The 7,896-nt window shown below is 36.7% G+C and overlaps 1 long non-coding RNA gene across 1 annotated transcript; it reads right to left on the bottom strand.

The window, feature by feature from the left end:
• Nucleotides 1-1,809: 1,809 nt before the first annotated feature.
• LOC140955168 (uncharacterized) lies at nt 1,810-2,640 on the bottom strand. Its single transcript, XR_012168916.1, has 2 exons — nt 2,596-2,640; nt 1,810-2,028 (listed from the first exon to the last, which is right to left on the bottom strand). It is a non-coding gene; the product is annotated as an uncharacterized lncRNA (long non-coding RNA).
• Nucleotides 2,641-7,896: the final 5,256 nt, after the last annotated feature.

Raw genomic sequence — 7,896 nt, 5'->3', positions numbered from 1 at the left:
ATAAAGAAAAGGAAAAAAAAAAAAGACATTCCTTGCTTTAAACTTGGTTTACTTATGAAGTAAGCTAATGACATCAACATTTGCAGGCTAAAGAGAGATTCTCATTTCAATTTTATTTTTTATTTTATTTCATTTGTTGGGTGCAAGCAGGCCAATGGCTTCATGGGTAAGCGAAAACATTACTGCTGCATGTACAAAAACCAATTTAAGGCATGTAAGAGATGCCCTAAAGCCTTGAATTTTCTATATTACCGTTTAGAGTTTTAGATACTTCTATCATAGGAAGATGGTAACAATAAAAGAACATTTTTTTGTTTTTATATTAGAAGCTGGTTTGCTATTCAACGTGTTTTTAATGAAAATTTAAAATTGTTTTCTTCAAATTAATTTTTTGGATTGTTTTAATATATTTATATCAAAAATAATTTTTTAAAAATAAAAAAATATATTATTTTAATATATTTTTAAATAAAAAAATATCTTGAAAAACTACGTTTCCAAATAGGCCCAAAATATGACTGGTCAACAAAGTGACGCGAACCCATTAAATGGGTTTTTTCCTAGTAATAAAAAAAAAATTAAAGTGTAAATTAAAAAATTTATACACGCATCTAATTAAATAAATTAAGAACCATCTATGTCAACAAATGAAAAAAAAAAATATTAACGATAACTAAATACATATCTAGAAAAGTCAAGGGGCGGACCTGTATTAAGATATTTGATCTCGCAACATGGTTCATTTACCTGATTGTGTTTAATGACTCTAGTTATTAAAATTAATTTTTTATTTAATCAAATGGTTATAGAAATAGACACACATAAAATTAATTATATCAAATTGAAGAAAAATATATATCTTGCAAGGTTGCACTTACTAAAAATATTATCCAAAAATAAATATTTTTTATTCTTAAAAATAAAGATCAATTATATGAAACATAATAGATGAGTAAGAAAAATCTATTTAAAAATTAAATACTTGAAAACAAGAAAATTAAAAAGGCTAAATGGAAAAAATCAAAAGAGAAGAAGTATTAATTTAAATATAAATAAAAAAATATTTAATATATATATATATATAATATATATATATATATATATATATATATATATAAAGCATGATTGTTTTTCTTAAAGCCAAAATTACTAAAACAAAGCCAACATTGTTGAGCCTAGTAAGCCAGGCCAACATCTGGCCCATTTAGGAGGGCTCACGTGGGGATTTATTTTTTAAAAAATGCAATTGAGACAAACAGCATGTCATCTATTTCAATGTTTTTTAAAAAATAATAATAATAAGTTAGACGACGCGTCGCTGGACTTTGCGAAGATTCCAGCCACTGACCCTATTTTTCAACTCATTTTTTTTACTCTTTATTTTTTAAAAAAAAACTTTGAAACCATCATCCATTTGTGGTGTCTTTTCCACTTTGATCCCCAGACTTTTAATTTTATCCTTAGTCAAAAAATTTAATTCAATTAGAATTTAATTTGGCTAGCCATGGTATAAAGATTTTAAAAAATATTACTATTATAAAATAATATAAACCATATTTTGGGACTTTACCTAATAACTTTAGTTACTGGATTGAGATGATTCATTGACATGATATCAAAGTCTTGTTAATCAAGTTGTCATAGGTTCGAATTTCACTACTGTCACGACCCGAATCCCGGGTCCATGACCGGCAACGCAGGAGCGGTGTCGAAAGGACACCTCACCTGCGCTAAGCCTCAAAACGGACATATCAAAAGAACAATTTATTCAAAAATACGCAGCGGCTCATAATATTCAGAAATATCGTATGATTCAAAACTGATAAAACCGAAAGATAGTTATTAAAACAAAAATAATAATTCATAATACATTTACATTGTCAAAATTCCATACGTAATTAAAACAAGGTAACGGTGGAGCGTCTAAGACATCAAATCAACTGAAAGGAAAACCTCGCGAACAAGCAAGGCATACCGACCAGAACTGAAGAAGCGGAAACACTCAACAAAGTTCCAGAAACTAAGAACCTGAAATAATATTAAAAAATGAGAGGTGAGTTCAACCAACTCAGTGAGGGAATAACATTTAATATACATTTCAGATATTAATAATTTGCAAGATGATTTATCTTAATATACATATACATATACTTACTAAACATATTATCATAACGTAACATATTATCATAACGTAGTGGATTACATGTCAGAGATCAGATGACACCCGAAGGTGACCAGATGACACCCGTCGGTGACCACTGTGGGATGATCAATCACCACAGGCTGATGCCTCTCTCACTAGTTAGGTAACAGAATACTATGTGCACACAGGCTAACTATTCTCCGTTAGCATGGAGTTACTGACAAGTCCCATATCAAGGCATAATAGATATTCACAGAATCATCAAAGAAACGTATATCATATCAAATAGAATTTACTTTATCAGATTGCGAATGTAAATTCAAGAATAAATGAGTACTCGGAAAATAAAGCAACATATATAAATATTCAAGAAATTTACTAGTTGTACTCATTTTATAATCAACATACATATTTATTTATATTATATGCATATTAAAGATTATTCCACTCACCCGGAAAATACTGAACTAAAGGAATGTCAGACGAAAGACCCGAAAAATCCGATTAAGGATCGTTAGGAGAACCTACAATAAATATATGAAATATACTCAAAAACGAATCAAACAAAAGATCCCAATGCATAAAAGGAAACCAGGCTTAATCTCCTAAGTTTAGGGACTAAAACGACAATTTTCCAAAACAGGGACCAAAATGTAATTTTGCCAAAATTAGAGGACCAAACTGCAAATACCTAACCATACTGAAATTTATCCATAATTCGTCCTTATATTTGTCCAGAATCTTGAATTATGCCCCAAGGTCCAAAATGTGATTTTATCAAAATATTAGGGGTCAAATCGTAATTTGTCAAATTGGAGGACCAAACTGAAAATATTAATTATACTGGAATTTTGTCCTTAAATCATCCTCAGTTCTGTTCAGAACCTCAATTAATGCCCCAGGGACCAATCTGTAAAATTTCCAAAGTTCGGGGACTAAACTGCAATTTCCGTAAATTGAGGGACCAAACTGAATTTTCGTCATCTTCAACCTCAAACCCAGAATTTCAACAGATCACCTACTGTTATCCCCTGATTTCTAACACAATTTCACCATTTAAACAAAATCATAACTCAAAATCATTATCCTTCAATTCAATCTCTCAAAATCAACTAATTAATCAAATACCCACAATAATCAACTCCTAACCTTCAAATTAATTCATCATTTAACTCAAAATACAAACTTCAAAACTCTAAAATTAATCAAAACCGAAATTTAACATATTATACACTTCAAACCATAAATCTTACCTTTTTAAACTTATTTCCTCTACTTCTCTTCTCCTTCCCTTCCTTTTCTCCTTTCTTTTCTTCTTCTTCCTTTTTCCCTTTGTCTCCCGTAGCTCTCTTTCTCTCAAAATCAGATCATTCCTTCTTCTTCTTTTTTCTTCTTCTTATTTATATTTATCAACTATTGTTCAATTACCACACTACCCTTCAATCATTTATACCCTCTTTTTAAGCCTCCAAGGGCTTTATTGTATTTTCCAATCTTTTAATACAAAACATCACAATCTCCCCACCTTATAAAAGTTTCGTCCTCGAAACTTAATAGAAAAGATTGAATACTTACCGAGATTATTGAAAAGATGAGGATACTCCTCACGCATCCTATCCTCGAGCTCCCAGGTCGCTTCCTCACGTGAATGACATTTCCATTTCACTTTCACTGAAGCTATATCCTTCGACCTAAGCTTCCTCACTTGTCGGTCAATTATAGCTTCCGGTTGCACCTCATAAACCATATCATCTCTCAATTCAATGGGATGAACCTCTAACACATGTGATGGATCTGGCATATACTTCCTTAGCATGGAAACATGAAATACCGGATGAATAGAGGATAAATTAGGTGGCAAGGCAAGCCGATATGCCACTACCCCTACTCTTTCCAATATCTCAAAGGGCCCTATGAACCTAGGACTCAACTTTCCTTTCTTCCCAAATCTGAATATTCCTTTAGTCGGGGAGACTTTTAGGAACACGTTGTCACCCACTGAAAATTCTAGATTACGCCTCCTCTTATCCGCATAATTCTTTTGCCTGCTCTGAGCTGTTTGAAGCTTATCTCGAATCACCTTAATCTTATCCGAAGTAATCTGTATTAACTCGGGACCCATTAATCTCCTCTCTCCAACCTCATACCAACATACAGGTGATCTACACTTTCGGCCATACAAAGCCTCATATGGAGCCATATCAATGCTCGCTTGATAACTGTTATTATATGCAAACTCCACCAAAGACAAATACTTGCTCCATCCGACACCAAAGTCAATCACACAAGCTCTTAACATATCCTCCAAAATTTGTATAGTCCTCTCAGATTGTCCATCTGTTTGAGGATGAAAAGCAGTACTTGACTGAACATTAGTCCCCAAAGCTTCCTGAAATTTCACCCAAAACCGAGAAGTGAACTGTGGACCTCTGTCAGACACAATTGAGATGGGCACACCATGCAACCTTACAATCTCGTTAACATAGATTTCTGCGAGTTTTGCAAACCCATATGTCACCTTTACTGGCAAGAAATGAGCTGACTTGGTTAAACGATCAACTATCACCCAAACCGAATCATAACCCTCCTGACTCCGAGGCAAGCCTAACACAAAGTCCATAGTGATCCTCTCCCATTTCCATTCAGGAATCAACAATGGCTGCAAAAGCCCTGGTGGTTTCTGATGCTCACCTTTAACCCTCTGACAGGTCAAGCATTGAGATACAAACTCAGCAATGTCCCTCTTCATACCATTCCACCAATAACACTCTTTCAAGTCTCTATACATCTTGTTAGAACCAGGATGTATAGTATAGGCAGTTTGGTGTGCTTCCATCATCACATCTCTTTTCAAATCATCCACCTCAGGCACACACAATCTTGAACCAAATCTCAACACACCATCTTCGTGGATAACAAAACCCGGAGCTCTCTCTAACTCTAATTCATCTCGAATTTTGCAAAGTTGTTCATCCTTCATCTGAGCTACTTTAATCCGGTCTACCAAGTCTGACTTAGCCTGAAAGTGAGCCAACAATGCTCCCGATTCACAAAGCTCAAAACTGACTCTCTCATCTAACAATCCGTGTAACTCTTTAATCAAGGGTCTCCTCACCTCCTGAATATGAGCTAAACTACCCATAGATTTTCGACTTAAAGCATCAGCAACAACATTTGCCTTGCCCGGGTGATATTGAATCGTGCAATCATAATCACTTAACAATTCTATCCACCTTCTCTGTCTCAAATTCAGATCCTTTTGCTGAAAAATATATTGAAGACTCTTATGATCTGAAAATATCTCACATGTCTCCCCATACAAGTAGTGTCTTCAAATTTTAAGGGCAAACACTACCGCAGCCATCTCCAAATCATGTGTGGGGTAATTTTGCTCATGCTTCTTCAACTTTCTCGAGGCATAAGCAATCACATTACCATTCTGCATCAAAACACAACCCAAACCAATCATGGATGCATCACAGTACACGGTAAAACCACCAGACCCTGAAGGTACTGTCAAAATTGGAGCCGTAATTAACCTTTCCTTCAACTCTAGGAAGCTCTTCTCACATTCTTCTGACCATTGAAACTTGACATTTTTCTGTGTCAACTTAGTCAACGGAGCAGCAATTCGGGAAAAATTCTCCACGAATCTCCTGTAGTATCCTGCTAAACCCAGGAAACTTCTAATCTCAGATACCGTAACTGGTCTAGGCCACTGCTTAACTGCCACCACTTTCTGTGGATCAACCTCTATTCCATTCTTGGACACCACATGTCCCAAAAACCCAACACTCTCTAGCCAAAACTCGCTCTTCGAGAACTTTCCATACAACTGATGATCTCTTAGAGTTTGAAGCACCAATCTCAAATGCTCTTCATGTTCCTCTTCACTTCTTGAATACACCAATATGTCATCAATGAACACAATAACAAACTTATCAATAAATGGCCTAAAAACCCTGTTCATCATGTCCATAAAAGCCGCAGGTGCATTTGTTAACCCAAAAGACAACACCAAGAACTCGTAATGCCCATAACGAGTCCTAAAGGCAGTTTTAGAAATATCCTCATTTCTAATCCTCAATTGGTGATACCCCGATCGTAAATCAATCTTTGAAAAACATTGAGCTCCTTGTAATTGATCAAAAAGGTCATCAATACGAGGGAGTGGGTACCTATTTTTAACAGTGACCCTGTTCAACTGCCTGTAGTCTATACACATCCTCATTGATCCATCCTTCTTCTTTACAAATAAAACAGGTGCCCCCCATGGAGACACACTCGGACGAATAAATCCCTTATCTAACAAATCTTGAATCTGCTCTTTCAACTCTTTTAATTCTGCTGGCGCCATCCTGTAAGGTGCCATAGAGATTGGTTTTGTTCCTGGATCTAGATCAATACAAAATTCGATTTCCCTATTGGGAGGTAGTCCAGGTAAGTCATCGGGAAAAACATCGATGAATTCCTTAACTATCGAAACTTGTTCTATCCCCGAGACCTCCCTATTCACATCATGCAAATAAGCCAAAAACCCTTGCATACCCTTTCGTACCATCTTTCTCGTGATGGTCGAGAGAATATTAGATGGAGATGATAACCCATCTCCATGAAAAGCAAACTTTGTCTCCTCATCAGGCTTGAAAACCACTGTCTTATTCCAACAGTCAACTGAGGCATGATGCCTTGACAACCAGTCCATACCTAGTATCACATCAAAACCTACTATTTCTAAAATTACCAAATCACTTAATAGGTTTCTACCTTGCACTTCAACTTCACAATCAACATAAACATATTCCCCAAACATAACCTCATCTGAAGGGGTAGCCACACATAAAGGACTCTCTAACAAAATGGGTTGTTTAGTAAACCTTAAAGCAAAATATGAAGACACGAAAGAGTGAGTTGCCCCAGTGTCAAATAAAACTCTAGCCTCGAAGGAACATATCAAAAGTGTACCTGAGACAACAATATTGGATGCCTGGGCATCCTGCTGAGTAATGGCAAAAACTCGTGCCTGTCTCTGACTTGTTGGCGCAAAACCTCTACCGCCTACTCCACGACCCCGCTGGCCATGCTCACCAGCTCCACGACCACCCCGAAGTACAGAATGACTAGCTGACTGAGTCTGAGTAGGAGATGTAATCGATACAGAAGCACCAGGCTTGGACCACCGCTTGTTCGGACAATCCCTCAATAAGTGATCAGTCTGCCCACAACCGAAACAAGCTCCTGTCTGCCTATAACAGACTGTGCCGTAATGCCTAGACCCACAAGACTGACATTGAGGCCTCCCATATGAACCTTGTGGTGTTAACTGAACCATACTTCGACTCTGAGTCGGACCAGCTCCACTCATGTTATGTCTATTGTTTCCCCCAACAGTAGACCTCGACAATAAATTCCTTGATTGACTTAATTGGCCCTGCCGGCCTCCCTGTCCCCTGTTAGGACCTGTATCAGACCGCTGATGAAAAGAGAACTGATTTGCCACCTTGGGCCTCTTGACTGAACCCACTGATAAATCATCCTCTAACTCTCGTGCCTCAATAGCTCGGGCACGATCCACTACGGCCGAGTACGTCTTAAACTCATGAGCCCCAATAGCTTTGAATAGGTAGCTATTAAGACCCCGAATAAACCTTTTGATCTTCCTCTCCTCAGTCGGTACCAAATACCCAGCAAATCTGGACAACCGTGTGAATTCCACTTCATACTCTGTCACAGTCAAGTCACCCTGAACCAAC

The sequence above is a fragment of the Populus alba genome, chromosome 1, assembly GCF_005239225.2.
Source record: "Populus alba chromosome 1, ASM523922v2, whole genome shotgun sequence".
NCBI lineage: Eukaryota > Viridiplantae > Streptophyta > Magnoliopsida > Malpighiales > Salicaceae > Populus > Populus alba.
The sequence above is the reverse complement of the archived record's forward strand: the minus strand, read 5'-3'. Positions and strand labels throughout refer to the sequence as shown.